Source organism: Polyergus mexicanus, unplaced genomic scaffold (assembly GCF_030449975.1).
Source record: "Polyergus mexicanus isolate NDT 795.1 unplaced genomic scaffold, iyPolMexi1.0 SCAF_25, whole genome shotgun sequence".
Taxonomy (NCBI): Eukaryota; Metazoa; Arthropoda; class Insecta; order Hymenoptera; family Formicidae; genus Polyergus; species Polyergus mexicanus.
Genome location: NW_027223345.1, coordinates 246576 through 268542, shown reverse-complemented (window position 1 = coordinate 268542; position 21967 = coordinate 246576). Strand labels below are relative to the sequence as shown.

At 41.3% G+C, this 21967-nt stretch overlaps 1 long non-coding RNA gene and 1 pseudogene across 3 annotated transcripts in view; one reads left to right on the top strand and one right to left on the bottom strand.

The window, feature by feature from the left end:
- The window catches only part of LOC138943205 (uncharacterized), a 178944-nt gene that overhangs the window by 59543 nt on the left and 97434 nt on the right, over positions 1-21967 (top strand). The gene's annotated exons all lie outside the window — the stretch shown is intronic.
- On the bottom strand, positions 5677-12014 carry LOC138943208 (uncharacterized; annotated as a pseudogene).

The following is a 21967-nucleotide window of genomic DNA, read 5'->3' as shown; positions in this document are numbered from 1 at the left end:
GGAAACGACGCGGAATTCTTTTTTTTCCAGCCGCACGCTTAAAATGCAAATTAAGTCGGCGTGCTTAAGAATGTGAGATTATTAAGGGAGACCGCCGACTTTTGCCGCCCCCGCGGGTATGGGTCGCGAAAACATTTCCTCGGTCCATCCTCTTTCCTCTTTCCCTCCTCCACCCCGGCGCCTTGCATTATAAAACACATATTACTCTCGCGGCTTGTCCCCGTGTCATATTCTTTCGTCTGCCCCTCGGGGGAGACGACAGAACGTCAAGCTACTTGAGACTGCTAGCAATATACGACTTTAGATACGAGCGTTCTCGCGGGAAAAAGAAAGAAAAAGAAAACATGAAAGCTGAGAAGTGAGTTCCTACTAATTTTTCTCCAAGTTTCCTCGAAAATTAACTCTATACAATCTATTCTGTTTAATACTAAATTTTTTTTGTACATATCGCAAAAGCATATTTTTATTATTCTTTAATCACATATGGAAGTGCAGAGACGTTACATATTAATCATATTTACAATAAAATTAGAAAATCAATTGTTTTATCTGCTTCTAAATCACGAGATATTTGATCACTGCACGTTTTTCTGTCATATCGTGATTTGAAATTGTAGCATTTATATGTATACACACACATATACAAAGGACATTTTTCGCTTCACGATATCAAATACGAAACCGATCGGCGAAAATGAATTTTAAGAGTCTGCTGTCGAAATAAAAATAAAAATCTGACTGTACCGTATAATATTACAGGAGAGGTTTTACAGACATCGCTATTATTTATTTGTTTCAAAAGCTCATATTATTAGATGTACGCTGCTATCTATAAATATAGCTAATTAAGGAATATTAATACGTTATGTACCTCGACATAGCGCGGAGATTATTATATAAAACACATTTCCGCGATACTTCTATAACCTGTCTGTTTTCTTTCGTGCTAATATTACCCGAGGAGATACTCTTGATAACTTAGTTGCAGCACAAATTCGTCAATAGTACAAATAGAATGTACAACAGGCTTGTCGTACCGTTAAATCGATACAACAATTTCGCCGGTTTGCTCCACTCGTTAGACGTGTTCCTCGGAAAAGAGGGCGCCACGCAACTATCCGCTCGCGATTCGCATCGTCTCACCCCTCTCGTTGCGGCGGCAACCGTGAGTCTTTCTATTCGCAGAAGCAATCGATTCCGAGAGAACAGCTGTGTCTCGTTTACCGGTATTCGATCCCGACCGCTGTCGAATCCGCTGTTCTACTAGAGCGAAAAAAGACGCGGAAGAAAAAAAGCGAAATTTAATCGACGTCGACGGGCGTCTCCGGTAAAATCGGTGAAACCGATCGACGGGGGGACCTTGATCCAATCAAGATGCAGGTATTTATTTTCACGTTCGTTTAAAAACGTGTTAAAACGCAAAAAAAGTAAACGGCCATGACGATGACCAAGAGGGGTTGAAGGCAGCAGAAACGCCGGAGTCTCGCGCTTGATGGAGGACGAGAAGGAGAAAGAGGGTTGACAAGAGGAGTGAGAAGGAGTAGCGTGGCTGGTGAGCATGGAGGGATATAACCGAGGGAGGGCAGCGAGGGGTAATAGCGATTCGAGGGCCCGAAGAGCGAAGAGGGTGCAAGGTGGAGAACGGGACGAAGGGGGAAGGGGATGAAAATGCAAAAAGGCGCCGGGGGCCTCGCTCAATACCGGTGCGGCGGCGCAAGCGCTTTCATTTTGTTTTTCGTACGTCGCCGCGTCGCCCGCTTTCGTTTTTCCAAGATGGCCGCGCCGCGTTCGCCGATGCATAACGTCGGTAACCCCGGGCCCCTCGAGAGGGTTGGCAACGACACCCTACCTTGCCGATCGGGGAAGAAACGCGACGAACACCCTCCGCTGCGTGGCGCGTTTGTCGTTCCCCTACGAGGGGTTGCTCGGAGACTTCGATACTGGTATTCCAGATCAGCGAGATCCTTTACCCCTAAGCTATGCGAAAGGAGCTTAAAAAATTTTACAATATCCTAATTAATATAATTATATCGCACAATTAGATTTGTTTAATTAATCAATTGCATGATATCTCACATATTATTGATCTTTTTTTATAAAAAAAAAGCTGACATTTTTCTTCGTCCAACAATTCTGTATATTAAACACTAACTCTACTTTAATTGCGAAAAGTTTAAAATTAATTACTAATGAAAGATTAATGGTTTATATGGTCATAAAGGTCGGAGAATATTATATTTCTTTAATTTCGGCGGAACAAGAATTTCTTGCTGGAAATTCTGTGCAATGGCCGTTATACTGGTCGTTGTATTATTCAATTTCTGCCAATACCAAGACGCGACGCGCAAGTGCACACACAGCTACTTCCGACTCGCAGCGAAATGCTTTTAAACGGTTTTGAAAAATTCACGGTGCTGGATCGAGTGTCACGTTTCATTTATTTCTTCATTATCCGCCTCCTTCTATTTATCCTGCAAATGTTATTATTTTTTTAGTGCGATGGACGCCGCGCCGTTACAATCTTGACGAAATTTATCTCGATTCCTCGACAAAATACGATCAAGCCGTCTCATTAAAAACGGACGAGGATAGATTCGAATTGCAACGCTTCCGTTATAATTTAGTAACTCAATAAAATGCTGGCGAGGTCTCCCCCCATTAAGTCACGCGCAATCAGAGGTTCTCAAGGATGCAATTTGTCAATGCGCACAATTCGAGGATAATCACGATCGAAAGAGTAGAAAAAGCAAATGCGTAATTTAATGAGCAGGCGACCAATGCAAAATGCATTTATGACGGGATTCACAGCAGCTAGGGGATGGGCGGCCGTAAGTAGTAATATCGCAAATATCAGCGCCAGCGACAATCATGCGTACAAATAATACGTTGAAATAATTTTTTATTAATTTACCAAGGATACACACTTGGTCATTAATTATAGACAAATGTATATGTTCACTATGAGGTGTTAACATTCCAGAAATAAACGTCATAATTGTTACAAACAATGCCACAATTTTCTAAATAATACAGATAATGAATTAATGAAAATGTAAGCAAAATTATTAAAATATGATAAATTAAATACTTTTTATTGGCATTAGCATTTTTGAGATGACATCAATTATAAGTTGTTGATCTGGGTTAAAGTTTCGCGTAATTTTATCCTTTATTCGAAAATGTATATTTTACGATCTACAATGTATGATTATGCTCATATGATTACGTACGCTGATAATTCGCTGACAATAATTCGAGACTGAAAAGCGGATTCCTATAATCGGATCCTATTACGGAGATTGAGAGCCACTGACGTTCACAGGTAGATGCAGAATGCGGCGAATAACGATTCGAAAAAGAAAAGGTGAGGAACGCCGACGGATCGACGTCAAACAGTCGCGCCAGTATTTCGTTGACGCACCGTGGTCATATCGAAGTTTAAAAATCATCACTTCGGTAACGCGAAGTATTGATCCAAAGTCGTCGAATTACGGCAATAACGATCGCGGGCCATTAAGCTCGCTATAATGATGGATAACGTAGAAATGCGCGAATCCGCCGATCGTCAGCATCAAAATATGCCGCACAATACGCGAGAAAAGCCGTTTCTATTATTAAGAGCAATTACTTTCCACTACAAAAATTGAAATATAAAGAAAAAACGGTAGGGCCACTTTAATTTAATAAATCGATAATGACGGAGACGTTTAATATTGAAAATTACAAATTTTTAACGAAATTAAATTTCAAGAATGTAAATAGATGATAAATTTTGTCTTTTATTCGATTTTAAATAGATTTTACGTTATCTGAAATTAAATTAAAATTATCCGTGTAATGCATCTATAATATTTAGAAATTGTAATATTTAAATACTAACGAGTTGTGTATTATAATTATCCCATAAAATCACTGTTTTAAAAAAATCGAACTCAAATTGGTCATATTCATAATTGAAACAATATGTGATAGTTTCGGGGCAGATTTTGTATATGAGAAAATAATAATGCAGTATTGTATAAAACTCTCTGTGTGTCAATATATCGAGAAAAAATTCCGAGATAGGAACGCCGGAGTACAAACACATATGTTCTGTGCATGGTTGTAAAATACAATAAAATATTTACCCCTTACCGATTACAAAATCGATAACGAATATCGTAAAGGTATTTTCCATCTGTCTTGCGTTAAATCTTAAGAAACATCAGAAATGAATGATATATCCATTCTATCAATACCTAGAATCGCTAAATTCCGCGCGGCGAGCGTAAACAAACGGATGCGCGCTTCCCGTCGATTCCGCGATGTTTATTCCCGCGCGAGTTCTCTCGGGCGATCGCCGATTTAAAAATGCGCCACCCGCATCACCGTGACACGCGGAGCGGAAACAGCATCAACTTTTCGGATATTCGCGGACGGACGCAGTTCAACGCCGAGACTCGCGCCTGTCGGTCTCTGATAATGGACCAGTAATTGCAACGGAGATCGATTTGGGATTTCTATGCGGAAAGTATAAATAAGGAGATCATGTTGCGTTTTCCCTCTTGTAAGTAAAAATAACGCGCGCGAGAGATGAACTCTCGGAAGAGAGGAATCGCGGGCGTCCGCGGATATTCGCACGATGCTCGCAATCGAAACGATAATTGCCGCAGCTCAAAATCAATAAAGCCTTGCCGCGACGTTTGATGAAGGCAAACGCCGTCGCGATTTGCAGACAGCGCTGTTTCAAAGGTCGTTCCAATACTGCATCGTAATATCGCTAATTTATCGAGTTTGCCGAGTCAAATACCTCGCTTGCACGCGCACACTTTAGATTAATCTAGCAACACGCAATGCTGTGCAGCCCTTTTTCTTTACTTTTTTCACGTAAACGAGATCATTCACGCCTTGGTTTGCCTACAGAAGGCGTAATAACTGAAATATACCGTATATACAATAGAACTTTATTTTTTTATATATATTTTATATACTTAATATATTGTAGATAATTATACAGGATAATTAAAATATAAATTTATATGGTAGGGATCGTTTTATTTAAATCCGCAAAGTTATATTTGTAAAGTATAGAAGCCGGTAGAAAATTATTAATATATATATTTAACTTGTGATATATAATTTTTTTGTATTTTTCTACGATCAGTAGAAATAGTCTATGATTGATCAGACGCATCTCTGAAAATATCAATCGCTTCGATAAGCGTGAAGAATTTGAAACTCGCATTTTATACGCGCGTTTTTAAATAACAAAGATCTGATGCTTGATAAACGACGCGATATATATAGCATATATCATGCATTTTATCGCGTCGCGGCCGCGATGCTCGTAATCCGACATTGGACGCTTCTTTCCGCGCATGATGACGAGCGTCGCGGCGACCATCGCGGTTGTTCGTGCGTCCACGACGAAGTTGGGCGGTGGGAGTCTCGCGGAAAAACAAAAGAGAGAAAAGCGACCCTCGGAAAACAGACCGCGATGCGAGACAGAGGAAGGAGGGAAAGCGGGAGAAAGGTCCACAAAAGTACGAAGCGAGAGAAAGACCGACAGATAGATTGCGAGAAAGAGAAATAGTTGTATGAACGAAGGGGAGGAGGGAAAGAAGAGGGTAGAGGGAAAAAAGAGAGAGGAAGAGAAAGAGAGAGAGAGAGAAAAACGGAGGTCGACGTGGTTGGACATTAAGAACGTTTCGTGCGGCAATTTAACCACCGGCAAGGGATGTCGGGGGCGCGGCGCAAGCGGCGTTGCTCGAAAGGCGCAGGCAGGAAGGGTGCGTGGAAAAGCAGGAACGCGAGATAGAGAAGGCAAGAGACGGAGAGAGATGATCGTGAGCGCGGATACGGCGTACGAGAATTTTTACGACTTCTACGCGCTTGCGCCTGCACACCTGGAGATTAGGTTTAACAGCCTTAATTTTAAAAAATTGCCGCCTCTCTCGCTCGCTTCTTCCGCCCGACCGCGGTTCCTGATCCTTTTCCATCGTCCCCCCCCCTCACCCCTTCGCACCCCCGCTTTTTCTCTCCCACCGCAATTCTTCGCCGACCTCGCCCGTACCATCCGTCCTCCCCCGAAAACAAAATTGCACCGCTTTGCACTGTTGGGGATAAAGTCCTGGGTGCTTCTCGACACGCTGACCCTCCCTCCCTTCGCCCTACCTCGCCCATCCGACAACCGGCACCCACGACACCCCCATGGATGCTGAAACACACGAGGGTATTTAGCCCATTTGTGCAATCGTCTATAGCTCGTCCGGGGTTAGGTATCGCGGCTGACTTCGAGATTATCCTGAAGAAACGCCCTTTAAAAGATACTAAAGTTCGCTCTTTTTAAGAGAGAGTTGGAACTTCTATTCTTTTTTTCCTTCGTTTTTTATTATTTGTTCTTCTCACTTCTCGTTCCCTTTCGCGCACTTGTTACGCTTTACTGTGAGAAAGTGTAAGAAAGCACAACTAAAAAGAATTACCACACTATATTTTAAATGCAGTAAACGAAAATGTATATATAAATTTCATTATACTTTCTAAATAGTTCTACACAGATTCTTACAATTATATGACGATCTTCATTTACATCTCGTCTCAGAAATCTTACAAACAGATAAAAATTAACGATAAAAATTATAAAAATATTATCTTTTCTTGTAATTATATATTTTATACTTATATAGAATTAAAATCATAAATATAAGAATATATAGCAAATAATAGCTTGAGATTATTTTTCGTAAAAATCTTATATATAATACATTTTATGGCATACTAGAGTTTTGACAAATACCCCTTATATGTGTGAAGAAAACTGTATCCTGAAATATAATAAATATTTATTCGTTCAATTAAAATCTTGAAAGAATATTGTAACTCTTTCGCAAATTTTATATTTTAATTTTATCAGTGTTTATTGGTCGGATTGTCACGTAGCTCGATAAGCATATTTACTACAATTTTAATTATTCTATGTGAATTATGTTATAATAATACGTGCCACTCTTCTCCTCTCTCTCTCTCTCTCTCTCTCTCTCTCTCTCTCTCTCTCTCTCTGGAAAGCCTTTTAACAGATTTTACTATTGTTACTATTACGATAAATTTCAAATGAAATCATGAATAATCGCCGCAAGATCTAATAATTACAACACAGTATAGGAGTGAAATTATTATTCGCGTTACATACTAATATTCCGCATGAATCATTACAATATTGTTTGATTACCGCTTTTACGTTGCTCTTGGAAAATCAACAATTTTCGATTGTTTATCTAAAAGCCTTTACACAAAACATTTTGCGCTAATTACAATATTCTATCGGTTTAGGTTTAGTAATTTGCTTTCTTTAAAAGGAGATTTATTTGCGAAAATAATAATTTCGCGACCAAACGTTGTAAATATTATACCGGGAATCGTAGCAGAGAGAAGAACTTTCTCGCGCGGTCCGTTTATCTCCGACATTCACGACGCACCGAAAAGGCGTATTCAATTTGACATAGGGCGAGATCGGTCGACCACGAGCACGGCCCAGACGCCTAGATTAATTAACAACTTCACCGAGCATCCCTTCTCGTAGGGCCTTTTTGGTAATTCCGAGAAATTTTGCGTGCCGTGCGCGATCCCTCCCTCCCCCCTCCGCCTACCCTCCTCTAACAGCCACAATAAAATCCACGTTGAGCCAGGTTCCAGACTCGTGTGAAATATCGCCGCGAATTATCATACCATCTGAAATTAAAGGGCTGAAATTTCGGGGTGGTGGCGGTGGTGCCCGCTGGAAAATAATTTTGATGCTGCTCGCTCTACGTACACCTACAACCAGTCCCGCCACCGTCGCCCTTCTCCCCCGCGCGTCCCTCTCCATCTCCTTGTGCTTCTCGCTAATCCCCTTTTCCCTTCGCGTACCCCTTCGCGCCGACGCTCCTGTTCCGGTACTCTAGCCGGCAACGCGGAGAAGGAGAGGACTCGTGAGAAGCACCAAAGGGGTGGTTACCGTGACAAAAGGGGAACGGAGGAGCGCGAAAGGTGCCAAGGCAAGAGAGGGACAAAGAACGGAGTCAGTCGTGAGCGGAGAATGGGCACGCGCGAAAGAGAGATAGACGGAGAAAACGGTAGCATCGGGGGATCGGAAAGGAGAACGAGAAGAGAAAGAAAGAAAGAGAGGGGATGATTTTCGCCAGAGAGGGTTGCGCGGTCCGCCGCGCCGCGGCGCGAAATCTCGGCCGCGCGCATTTTCCTCCCTCTTTCTGGCCCTCTTAGCCGTCCTCTTTCCTCTCTTTTTTTTTGCGCTAGGCCGCCGTCGCGGCGCGCGCGCGCGCTGCTTTTCATCCCCGCGGACCGCGTCGATTTTTCTTTTCGAGCGTCTGCGCGGCCACGCCCCCGCGTCACAATGGCCGCGTACCCGAAAATTCGTCGCTGGGGCGGCACCCTTTTCCGCGACCCCCGCGTCTTTTTCGCCAGAATTCCCCTCGCGCCTCAACCCCCTTTCTCGCGCACTCTCATTTTTCTCTTTCCTCCTCCCCGTCGTTCCCCTCTCTTTCCTCCGTTCTTTTTTTCTCTCCCTTGTTTTTTTTGTCCCGGCCACCCCTCCGCCTCCACTCTACCGCCGACGTCGATCTGGCATCGGCTGTCTCTGTCGCTCGCGCGTTCGCCGCTCTCCTCGACTTCGCCCCAGGGGTGTATTTTAAGAGATCCTCCCCCACCCTCCTCCGTCCAGCTCTTCCCCCTCGTCCCCTTTCATCCCCGCGGCTACGATGCGATACGTTCGGTGCTATATGCGATACTTGAGGCGCGTAATGTATGCGCCCGTCTTCGGCCGGGTGTTTACACGGCCGCTGTTTGACGATCGATTATGCCTGATGCTTAATGAGACGCGTCGAAATTATTACCGATCGGTTTGCCGCCTTATTCCGTTTACACCTTAGAACATATTATATATAAATAGAAGGGGAATACCTTTGTTTCCCGATAGAAAAACATGTCGGTAGGAAGTGAGAAAGAAAATCATAGTTGCCTCTCTCCTGTGAGTAACTGCTCAAAAGTGCGCATGCACGGCTTACCGGTTTGGCCCAATGAAAAATAAAAAAGATTACATTAGTCACATGTGTGCGTACACAAAAGTATGTATATCTATAGACACGATACGTAGTTACTCGCAAGAGAGAGGCAACTACGATTTTCTTCCTTCCGACACTTTTCAGCCGGCTATTCCCCTTCCATTTATTGTATATGTTCTAAGGTTTAGACGCAGCACAGCGTTTTAGAGCTTGTACGTTATCATGCATCTGACTGGACATACACGTTCGCACCTTCAATTAAGCTTGAGAAATGTTACGTAGCTAACTACCCTTTCGTACGATCAAATATCAGCAGCGATTCGATCAATAACATGTGATGACTCGATACGTCTGATCAATGAAACACGCCGTACTTACTGCTGACCGTTTTAAACGGATTACAGTATTTTAGCGCGATCATTTGTAACTAATACGTGTGTACCAAGGTTATGCATTAGTCAAGAATAATCGGCAGCGGCATTTAGTCGATGTATCGATATGTATGTATGCGTAATATACGGTCGAGTGCGTATTGGATCCATAAAATGTAACATTGCGCTTTAAATCCAAATAAAAATTCTTCGTTGGATCGAAATAGTTTGATCTGACAATGAGTGCAAATGTGCATAATGTTCGATAAAAAAAATAATAATATTTAGCGCTGAGCAAATAAGCACACGTTTGATTTTTAGTTTATTCGGATTCCAATAAAATTTCAGCGACTTCATCTCTGTAAAGAATTGTTAAATTCTGTTAAAAAGAGTATGAGACGTCAAAGAATATGTCGTTATATTGATTTTTCCATTCATATTGTATTATAAACGATTATGAGACTACAAAATATATTATATATGGTAATCGCTATTGTAATTTTTTATCAGATATAATCAAATTAAAATTAACAAAAGTCAACAAATACTACGAATGCGAAACTGGCTCGTAGTATTACGTTTCGCACATTATCCCATCCCATGAAACATCTCGCGGTATTTAATGTAAATCAGAATATAACCTAGCGTGCAAAATAATAATATAATGCGCATAAAAGACGGTATAATACGGGATATAACTACGTATTCATATAGAGTGCAATATAAATTATTAATTTTCACTTAATTATTCGATGATACGTTACATTATGCATGCTTGTGTGGGTGAGTACGATAAATTATCGGTCAAGAAGTACGCACGGTTCACGAGAGCGCGAGCATTCTTTTCTAAAATCTCTGAAAATATGGCACGAAAGATTTGAAGGAACTGAGAGGCGCTAAAGATACACATATTGAATTTTTAAGCACCCGATGTACATTGATAAGATATCATCTACGAGGATATCGCGACGGATAACCAATCACGTCGATATTAGAAGATAGCCGTTCATTGGCGCGCACACCGGGGAAGATTACACTTTAATTATGTTTATCAGTGACGAGCGAAACTAACTAGATTTATCAAGAGCGGCCCGGTTTGCGTTGCTCTGTACAAATGCTCATAACCCCCCGAATTATAGAACCGTATGAGCGATCGTTTATCTCTTTCTCTCTGCCGCGCCCTCGCGCATCAGTGCGATTTGACGAAATTTAAAGGGCTAATACGTGAAGCTTCGTGATGATTATATCGCGAATTGGTAATTACATCTGGATTTTCATTTCGATTCCCGTTGTCCATCCACGGACGAGCAACGCGCGGCGTATTCATTATACTAGTTTTCAAAATGTCTCGAGATTATTTGAATGTCAAGAAGTTATAATCACGCCAAAAAAGAGAAAACCGAAATTTTGAACTTGGTCAAATCATGAAAATTGCAAAATTTAAGGAAAGTTGGAAGCAATAAAACGTTCGTTCTTTAGGCTTACGTGTACGGCCTGGAATTCAAAATTTATGAGCTCATATTATCTCTAAAAGATCTCATTTATTTTTTTTAATAATTAAATGATACAATTAGTGTAATCTGAGGCAATATGAGATGAAAAACTGCAGGGGAACACAATATCCTACTTTGGAGACATAATTGCAGCTACATAATCAATCTTATAAAAAATATTATCAACTGCAAAATCCTCTTACACCATAAGTATCTTATCTTATTATTGCCTCAAACTCTTTGATTGCGTCAGCGTGAAACATAAATTGGAGAGATTAAAAGAATTTAATGTCATCGTCGAAATTACGCGTAAATCTCGGCCTTAACCCCTTTCGTCCGGTCTATTTATTTTGCCGATGTAATCGCGGTCGGCCGAATGAAGAAATCGAGCGATCGACGGTGAACGTCGGGAATCGGCCGGTGCAACGGAGAGAAGAATCGCGATTCTTCGATTCTCCCCTTCGTCGATACGGTGCTGGCCATGTTTCCGAGCTTCTCCTCGCGCACGGAAAAAAAACTCGACGACGAACAGGTTGGTAGGGGGATTGAACGAGGTTTGCGCAGGAAGTAACGGCAAGTGGGGATGGATGAACGAGACAGTGGGGGCGAGGAGTACCAAGCAGGTTGATTAGGGGAAGGGTGTCGGGTACCGGTTGTAGAGCGGGGACCAAAAAGTGGGAAGAGTAAAAAGAAGAGTGGAAGAGGCGCATCGATGATATCGGTAGGTAGGTAGGTAGAGAGGGGTGAAGGAAGAGCCGACCAACGCAAGTCAATCGTGTGTCTCTTAATAGAAAAGTGGGGTCGATTTATGGGTTATAGGTAAACTGCACACTCTCTCTCTCTCTCTCACCCCTCTGTATTCATCGACCCGACCCTCCCTCGCCATCGATGCTCGCGCTTTTCCTCGCTACCCCGTCACCGGCATCCGATCGTCCGACAGATATCGCTCTTTCGTTTTCCATCGTGGTATCCCCCTTTTGTCGATGACCCACGCGTGCTCCACGGCCCTGACCGACTGCCACGTGAGAATCCCTCCATGTGACGACCGGCGATCGCGAGGCTAATTGTGAGGCACCGCTAGAGACAACACCTAGACGACAGTGACGAACACTCATCGACGATCAAAATGTGTGTGTGCCATAATACTCGTAATATTAGCAATTATAGATGAGATCTTGTATCTCTCGTATTAATGTCATTCCAACTCAATATTAGAGGCACATTAATGATGCTCATTCGATACAATATATTGTATTTTAATACACAGCTATACGGTATATATTTTCACATTGCGATTCCGAATATCTTCAAAGTAAATAAAAAATTTTGCAAGAAAGCAATTCTATTTGTATTCACGATATTAATTCTTGTATATCTTTTAACATAAGTTAAAATGGAGAAAATTTAAATCTAAGTTACAAATGTCCAAAATCAAAATATATTTTATAATGATCGATCTTCCTTTTTTTTCCTTGTTATATATAAATAATATTTCTTTCAAAGTGCAATACTTTTGAAATTTACACGCAGAACAAAGAAAAACGCAGAAATTTTGAAATTTTTTAAGCAGTTAGAAAAAAATATTCATTGTATTTTTTTATAAAACCGATTGACATAAACGATATCTCTCGATCGCCTAAAAAAGACTACAAAACTAGAATAGCCAAACATAGCCGTGTTATAAACCCGAAAAAAGTATTACAATAAAAATAGTTACTCCTATTGATACCAAAATGCTATTTATCGCAAAGTAAGAAATAATTTATACGAGTGCGCTATTGCTATCATATTAGCGTGCATATTAGTAGAATGTAGGTTTCACACAGAAATAATCTTAATCATAGTTAGGAAATCGAGTTCTCAGTCATATAATATCCATGCGATTTTCTATCTTTAGCCAACGTTGTAATGAATTAGTATTTGCCGACTCGCGCACAGGGAGAAAGAGCTGTTATTCCCGACGGTGTCGTTGTAATTTTTGCGTAATGAATACGCACTTGCGTAGCATCGTTCCCAGAAGTTTGCTATGATTCTCTTTGGAAAATTCATCAGGATACACGCGATACGCGGAAAATTAACTCGCAAAAATGTAATCCGCATTTTCGTCGATTCATGTTTTACAATAGCTTCTCATATAGAACGACTCCACTTGCCGAGAATATAAAGAAGCAGACAAATATTGTATAATGTGATGTAAATAATGCATGATCACTTAAACTGCTGTTAAGATGTAATTTCGCGTTTAAATAATCTTCACAGACCAATAAAGTATAATTTTTTGAAAAAATTTACTCATCAAAGTGATTTTAGAGAGAGAGAGAGAGAAAGAGAGAGAGAGAGTGCGATACTACAAATTTATAGATCGAACATTTGCAATTAATTCAAGCGAAATAATTTGCACATTTACAAACTCTTAATAAACTTTAGTCCATAAATAATATATTGCAGTGATTAAAAGAAGAAAAAAATTCACTCTACTCTTCCTGCCTACATTAATAATTAATTTTATTTCCCAACATCGGTGGCGACGAATGAAAAGCTATTCTTTTGTTACATCATCATCAAGAATGCCAATATTACTGTAATATCGCGTGCATTTTGTACCAATTTGAAATTCCACGCAATAAACATCGTGGTACATGATGAAACTGCAACGTGAAGCATGTTGGCCTCATAAAGTGTCCAAATAGAAACCGCCGGCCAAAATTGCTTCGGCGGTACGTTAAATGCACGTGAAAGTTGCACGGCAAGCTTAGGTTATCTCAGTACGTGATGCACGCGAATTAATCTAGAAAAAAAAAAATGCTCTTCTCCAACATCGTACTCGATAACGCAACGGGACGATCGCGCAATCGGAAGGGAAGATAAGGACAAAAGCCGAATCGGTCGCGATTTCCCTAATTAACGAATTTATTAAAATCGCACGGTGCGTTCTATCTCCCTTCCGCATGCGCGATTCCTTTCGCCGACGTACCGGTGACTAATAACCCGATTTCCTGTAAATTTCGCCCGGTCTCCCCGCGCCTTTTTTTTCCCTAGGAAATAACCGGTTTAATCAGGGACGGCTTCCTTCCCGTGCTATTTGTACGAAATTTCGGAGTTTCGAGCCTGCACGATACATGTGGGTGGCACAGCTGCGCCGAATGCCGGCTAAAATTAGGATGTGTGCGTGTGTGCACGCACAGTCGTATGTGTGTGTGCGCGCGCGCGCGCGAATGCGGGATCTCTTTCTCCTTCCGTTTTTCACCGCGTGTATCTCACCGGCTCTCTCCGGCCACCCTTTCACCCCTTTCTCTAGCCCTCTCGCTCCGTCGCTGGTCGCGCACTTTTTTCTCGTGTCCGCGGACGAAGATCGGTCGCTTGCCACGAGGAGAGAGGACGAGGAGTGGAAAATGAGAGGGGTCGAGGGAGAGAAAAAGCGGTGGTAGCGGAGGATAAGGGAAGGGGAAAGCGCGAAGAGGGGAAAGAGATGCCGAAAGAGAGAAGCGCCGACGGAAAGAGCGAGAGGGGAAAACGGGAGAGCTGAGAGGGTCGATAGGTGGGCACCGACCACCCCAAAAGTCCGCGCACTACCGCCTGGTACGAAGGGTCGACGAAGAGGCGACGATGCACGCTTTATAAATATCTACCGTAGAACGTTAAACAGTTCCCTCCATCGCTAATGAAAATAGGTGAAATAGAGACTGGAGTTGGCGTTCGTCTCCACGCGATCTGATGATGTTCTACGGACGTGTGTACTCCAAGTTTAATTATTTCTTCTTAAAAAGCTCCATAACGTCTGTGTTTTAACTCTAGCTCGCTCTAGCTTTAGCTAGCGCCAACTCGCAGACATCCATGTAACGCGACTAACGAGATGCGCACGAGTCATGACGACCAAAAAATCGCCGACTCTGTGTTTTGCGACAATGTCGAGGCCGGGCACGGTTCGGCTAAATGAGCCGTCTTTGATTTTGGACACGAAGAATGTATTTTTAGCAAATTGTAATTACGCAGTCGTACGTCCGTCTCCTGTTCCGCGCGAGCGGTGCGTCAAACAATATTATTTCTCGCGCGCGTCTGTGCTAGCACGAAACGGTATTCATTTACGTTGCACATAAAGAGAATATATGCACAAGGCAAAAATGGCGGTAGACATCCAACAAAAATAGGCACGAGAGAATACATTTCCACAAAATTATTATCACGCAATGTATAATTACGTGCAGTACGTAGAGAATTGTTCACAATAAAAAGAGATGCGACCATTTGCGAAAATCAAGAAACAAAAAATAATTGGTTGCGGGAGAGGAGAAGCTCACTGTTTTTTAATTAATTATATTCGTACATTCGGTCTTTTCGCATTTCGCTCCGCGTTTTCTATTTCGATTTTTACAGTTTATTTAGATAAATGATTGGGCTCTTGAAATAGGGACCGAGTGCGCACAGAAGCGCCGTGTGCCATAAATCCGTCACTGTCGATTATATTTTCCGTTTCCATAATCAACAACAAGGCAAAGTAAAGGCAACGCGATTACGGCAATTTTACTTTTCAATTAAATTTTTAAATATTAATTCTAAAACATGAAACCACTGCCAGAATTAATCATTTCTTGAATTAAAATCATTTCGCGCAAAATGGTTTTGCTTTGCATTGAATTTTGTTGTATACCAACATCTATATTTATGAATATTTCTTTATTTTTTCATCCATAATTGAATATATCGTATAATTTACACATATCATAAAAATACAATGGCTATTAGTGCAAAATATTTATATTATTGCAACATTATTCTAATGAATATTATTCTATTCTATTCTTGATCGTTATCTCATATTTTCACATGTAATTTTATGTATAATTGTAAGTTAATGATCATAAGTCGCTCAGTTTATTGTGAGACGAGAAACATTCTTTATTTTTCTTTATATCTTCCTTTACTTGCTTCCCTTGCTAATGCAACTAAAAAGAAGCTTAATACTAGAGTTAAGAGATAAGTGTGGTAAATCGCGAAAGTAGAGAGGCGAAAGGAAGACATCGTCACCCCGTAGGAGTCGTCTCGGCAGGTTACAGTCTGGCCGAGGATGTAGGCTGACGTCTGAGATTTAGAAGCCGCAAAATAACAAAAGCTTAAACAATTTCCGGCTACAAAAGCGGAGCCATTCTCGTACTCGACGTCGCGCCATTGTTTGCCCCCGCTGGTCACCGGCAGGAGCTGGACGGAACCGCGATGGGTCGGGAGATGGGAAGGATGGTGCGGGTCACGGAGTCGGGGTAAGAGAACTTTATAGCGCACCACGTAAATATATCTCGCGAATGCAATATCGCTTTAACGGCCATGCTATTCTTGGAAGGAAACGAGAAACTTCTCGCAAAAAAAAAAATGCTAGCGCACTTTAACTTTACCGATTGAATACAGTGTCGCTTGACTTCAATACGTTCCATTTCAAATATACAATATAAACGAAGAGATGATTTTTAAAACATTCGCCAATTTCATTAAATCTTAATCCTGTATTAAGATTTTCAATCTCAGAATATACAATTATATTCGTACCACTGCGTGTTTTTCAAATTTTTGTACTGTTGCGCCAAAAAGAAAAAATTTATATATCATTAAAATGATATCTGCCTTATATAATTCGGTCAAAGTATTATCCGAGTCTCTAAAAATATAAGTAGAGAAGCGCTAACTTTTTAAAAATACTCGAATCATACTAAGTATACAGTAATATTAACTTATTATTAAAGAAAAAGTAGAAGAAATAAGAGTATAAACCGAGATTTTTAGATATTCTTTTTCTATCGTATGAAGAGCACATATATAGTTGGATGTCAACTTAAATACTATTCGGCGCGGCTATATCTTTACATAATCCGCTCCTTACGTCTATAGCGGAGCCGTACAAAGACCTCGCGATACGTGCAGTGAGATATCAAACGGACCGGGAGGGAAAGCGTATAGCGTTTGTAGTCGGTGGCGTTGCAGTGGCGCGGACGACGCTCAGTGGTAGTGGTAGTGGTAGTGCCAGCCAGAGATGGTAGTGGTTCGGGCGACGGTTATCAAAATTGCGCGTGCCATTATAATTTTAAAGCCGGCTTTCCTCGTAGTACCGCCGCCTGGTCGTTGGTCCAGGAGGCAGGAAGCGGCGAAGGGATGGTGGAACGAGCAGGGCAAGGGGGGGAGGGATGGTCGGCGAGAGCGTTACGCGGTGGACATAGGTAGAGGAACAGGAAGGCGGAGGTGGAAGAGGATGGCGGCGGCAGTGACGGTGATCGAGGCAGAACGGCCGAGGGGGACGGCGGGGCCCCGGCTCTCCGTGCACGCTGGGGATTGAAGTTCGGGACGACCGACCGGGAACGGCGGGGATGAGGTGGAGAAGGGCCGGCGAGGGTGGGTCATTTATTTCCCTCCCGCACGGCATAATTTATCGCGAGGATTTTCGCGAGAGCACGCAGCGAGCGCCGCGATAGAGGAAGAGGCAGGTAGGCGTGTGTAGAGAGAAGAGAAACTGTAAGAGGGTCGGAGGGGTAGGATGGAAAAAGGGTGCCGCCGTCGTTGCCGTTAATGCCAGCCGCTGGCGGTATCAAGGAACCGATGTAAATGGAGATACGGGGTATACTTATCCTACGCGTGTCGGTTCTTACGCCTTGCGTTTGACAAAAGAATCGAATCGAGAAAAAAATATTTTTTGGAGAAAAAAACAAACAGAAACGCGAAAGATACGAGTTATCAACGGGAACTAATCGCGTATTCCGAGTCACTGGTATAAAATCATAAAATAGAAGTTATTATTGGAAAAGAGAGAGAGAGAGAGAGAGAGAGCAATTGTTTTCTTTTATATATTTTGAAAACATTTTGTACTACAATTATTTCAAATATGCACTACCATTGCATTGCTACCGCAGGGATATTAATGCTATTCAAAATTATTTACTTTCTAACCAACATTTTAAATATAATTTTATAATTTTAAAATCACAACGAGCTAAAATTGTTAATATACTCGCGTATATATATATATATATATATATATATATATATATATATTTAAAACGTTAATAGAAATGTATTACAATACATAAATGTATGTCCGTTGTTATATCGCATAAGTTCTTTCATACCATATGTTGAGTATTTTATCACATATCTATCAGCCTGGAAATATTTAAATACATTAATTATTTAAGTATGTATTCTCCTCAATTATAAAATGAGGTAATTAATATTAACTATTTTTTCCATTAAAACAAAAGATCGCTTGATTAACATCCCATTATCGATGAAAAATGTATTATTCTTAAAAGCTAATAAAAGTTAAGCTCGAGCGCCAGAATTCAATCTCATCTATATACAAATCGATTACGCATAAATTCCATCGGAATAATTAATTTATTCGACATTTCTCTTACACGTGAACATACCGTGGTGATTTTACTGTCTTAAGATATATGCTTTATATTAAAATTCCCTAATAATTTTTTTCCTCGTCTTAAATAATAAATAGCATCTCCTTATTTAGATCTACACGTGGAAATAATTTTCCAATAAAATGATAATTATATTTTTACATTAGTATTAACGAATTAAATATCAATAAAAATTTCTGTCAATTCCTATATTTTTGATAAGTTGATATTCCTCGTAAGGAGGTTGCCAGTTAAAAAAGGGCGTGATAACCCTAACCGCGTGACACCATCATTGATTTTCGTCCACGTGAAAGAGGTTACCCCTGGCGAAGGCACATAGGGGAAAGGGTGGACTGTAGGATCAAGAACGACAAGAAAAATGCGGCAAATTTCTTCGCAAGCGTCAAAAAAAAGGCTTGAAAGCCATGTCCTTCTGACCAGACGTGAAGCTTTCCAACTAACAAGGATCAGAAATAACAAGATAAGCTTAAAGAGATTTCCGGTATGTAATGTAGCAAATAAAGAACGCAGATATACAAGAGCAAACACAAGACAGTAAAAATATAAACAGTAAAAATAGAGAAGAATACATTTTAAACACTATTTTAAATAAGAGATATTAAAAAGACAATTTTTTTAAACAAAATTTAAGATTTTAGCATTCGTTAGATATACCGAGTGTGATCGTAATTTTGCAGGTAAATGATATCTTCTTCTCCAATTATTATTATACTTAATCATGTATATATTGTATTTCGTTGACATTATCAAAAGTCTATTTTCAAGACAATTAAATTAAAATATATGCAAAAAAAAATAAAAAGCGATAACCGAACATATCAAAGATTAAAAGTTAGTTATCTAATATCACAATGCCACAGAAATATTATATCGTAAAATAAAATTCTCAACTAATCTTATCTATAGATCGGAAAATACTTTGCACCTTTTAAAAATCGAAAAAAACTGTGGACAGTGACGGCGACAGTAACGGCGTACGTGGCGTATTTGATACGCGTGACCGTATGAACCTATCATTGATTTCCGTCGACGTACCGGAGGTTAACCCCAATAGAGGGACAATGTCGGGGCAAAGAAATACAAAAAAAAGAAGCAACGTCGGTACGGCCGACGAATATTTCGCGCGGGACAAGCTGGAACGAGGACGTCGCGGACAAGAAACGGGGTAAAGTTACGACGAGGGTGGCGGCGCGAGGCAGAATTTGAATCGATTCGGAAGCCTTGAAAGTCTAAGGGATGTTGTTCCGAAATTGATCCTCGCCACACGGCGCCATCGCCCGCGTAAAAGTTACGTACTGCGCACACCCCTGCACCGAGAACCCCTTCTACGAACCCGCTTTCCCACTCCTACGATGGCGAAACGACAAGCCGGCGTGCGAGGGGACAAAGGGGCGATGGGGAAGAGGAAGAGTGACAAGGACGAGGGTTCGGTAGCGGAAAGCCACTCTGGTGCGACCTCAGAGGGGAAAAATACATACGTCGAAGTGCGCTGGTCGCGAGGGTGGCGGCGCAGTAGCGCCGTCGACGGTGATGGTGGAAAGGTGGGTAAAAAGTACGGTGAGTCCCGATTGGACCGTTATCCTGGAGTGGGGCACCTTCTGGATCCCCGCCGCTAAACCCTTGCGTCCCGCGAACCTCTCGTCGCGCCGCCGTGGAAACTAAACTACCCTCTACCGTCGTGGAAAAGCCGCGTCCCCCTTTCCCGACCTCGCCTTCTCCACCAAAAATATTCTCCCGGTGGAGTGCGAGGGCACCGTCGCTCTTACGTGCATCCCTGAGCCCTCGTGGAATTCTGATCTTGCTGAGACAACGAGCCTTGGGAAATTTAGAGAGGACAAAGGGTCGTTAATTTCGGAGCGACTTTATGTGGAAGTTGAAATTTTAGAAAACGGATAATCGTCGTTCCTCTTCTTCTCAATCGTTTCTTCCTATAGCAACGCGTTATTATCGTTTTTAACAAACATCGATAAATCATCAACTTCACTCAATGATCTTTAAGAGAAGAGTAATTATGAACAAGATACACGCAGTGTGCCAGTTAGCTAATTGTTTTTGTCATATATGTATTTAATGGATAATTTATCATTTATTTTAGCACAAACATGAGATTGAACACTGTTTTTTATCTTTAAATTTTCAATATTAAGTATTTAAATTTCGTACCATGATTTAATTGAAAATACGCTTCAACTAAAAATTAAATTTTTATTATCTGAAAATTAAATTTTTCTCTTTTCTATTTTTATTACCAAAATTTATTACCACTAATTACACTACATTAAAGTGACTACCAATAATAAATACTCTAATTTTTTTTAATTTATCGCTAATCTACGTATTCATATAGTAAAGAGAAGAAAGAGAACATAAAACATGACTGACATGAGAGCGAAGTTCCATACTCTCAAGGGTAGTATCTATAGATTATTGGATCTATAGCGACTGGTGATATCTTTGAAGGTATGGATCGAAAGGACAGCGCGCGGTGTGTGGAAAGGGAAAAAAAACGCCGCTGGTTGCGAAAGGCTCCTTGTCGCCTAATGGAAATTCCACGTTTTGTGAACGAACGGACGGACCGACGAGTCGGCGGGCCACTCGGAAAACGTAAAAATTGTCACTTTCAGCCGGCGCGCTTTGCATAATGCGCGTTACGCGAGGCGATCAGCATTCATAGAATAATTTCGTTCTAGAGATGCGGGCGTGCGAGCGCGCGCGCACGCTTTCGCGACCTATCTGTCCGCCACGGCTGACAGGTTTTCCGCGGACCCATTTTAATTATCTCATCCTTCGAATTATTCGCTCGGGAGAAGCGCGCGACCTGCCTTCGGAAACAGCCGAAAAACTCTTTTTTCCCATTAATCTGTCTGCGCCGTTTCGTCTCCGGATGAGAGCATCCGAAGGCGAATCGCGCCAGGATGTGAAAGAAGGCAAAGGTTTCTTTTCCGTTTAAAGCGAATAAACCGAGCTTTGGATGTGACAAATATGTGACAATTCTGCGCGAGATAAGCGCACAATTATTACTAAGTCACGGTTAATATGATCAGATTCTAGTATATAATTGAAAATAATCAATATTTGATATTTTCAAACTGTTGAGCGCTATTCGGATGACATAAGTAATATTACTATGCGTAGAATATACGTGTCACCACGTGAAATAACTTTATTCATTATCTGTAACTAGTACATTTGTATCTCTTGTTTTAATGGATTTTCGGATTTCCAGCAAATTTATTTTGAGAATGTAAAATATTATTTTTTTCACCGTCCGCTACTGTATATTTATATACAGACTGATATTTCAATTACCGACGCCAAGGAAATTTTAACATAAAGCAGTTTACGCAGAGCGTGCATATGTCCGAGTATAAAAGAGTGCACACTCTGAAAGGCAAAAGAACTTTGGTGATGAAAATTCTTGCATCACGCGAACGTCCGTGACGCTGCCGTTTCCGCTTTTGCAATTTCACCGAGGAGTGTCACCGGTCGTCCTCGTCGTCAAAGGAACCCGAAATGCGAGCTCGGGCGGGCGAGCAGACGCGCGTACACATCGCACCACCTTTCCGTAGGACGCTTACAGCTTACGGCGTAATTAAAAGCTCAATTTATTCGTCGCGCACGCCACCAAAGACGGCCCCGTCTCATTCATGAAACGC